Consider the following 663-nt stretch of genomic DNA (forward strand, 5'->3'; position numbering starts at 1 on the left):
TATATATATATATATATATATATCTCTATATATATATATATCGGTCTATCTCCAACTCTATCTATCTCTTTCTATCTCTCTCTCTCTTTCTCGCTGTTCCTCGTTCTCTACCTCTCGTCCCCGTCTCTCTCACTCTCTCTCGCTTTTGGCCCAGCATCTGCAGCGGCTTATGTGTCGAAAAGCGCGGGGAGAAATCGGATGATGTCGAAGATGATACGTCGACAAAATGGCGCAGCATTCACGCGTCGATCTCTCGCTCGCTTCAGCGCGCCGTGAATTGATTAATATCGCGCTACGATCCGGATTCCAATATCCGAATGATTATGTATACGCATGACTCGCGTGTGTTTTCACGCTGACGCACCGCGATACCGAAATCCGAATTATCCCGTACGCGCGCGCGCGCGTCACGATCAGCGGCTGTGATTCCGTAAACGTGTCGATATTGGCTGTGGATGATGCCGCGCGCGTGAGGGGCGAAGGCGGCAGAGAAAGCAGACGGGGACATCAATGGAAGCCGGCACCGCGGCGGCTGCTGCTGCTGCTTCAAGTGTCATGTGTGTGTGTGTGTGTGTGTGTGTGTGTGTGTGTGTGTGTGTGTGTGTGTGTGTGTGTGTGTGTGTGTGTGTGTGTGTGTGTGTGTGTGTGTGTGTGTGTGTGTGT

This window comes from Priapulus caudatus, unplaced genomic scaffold (assembly GCF_000485595.1).
Source record: "Priapulus caudatus unplaced genomic scaffold, Priapulus_caudatus-5.0.1 Scaffold989, whole genome shotgun sequence".
Lineage (NCBI taxonomy): Eukaryota > Metazoa > Priapulida > Priapulimorpha > Priapulimorphida > Priapulidae > Priapulus > Priapulus caudatus.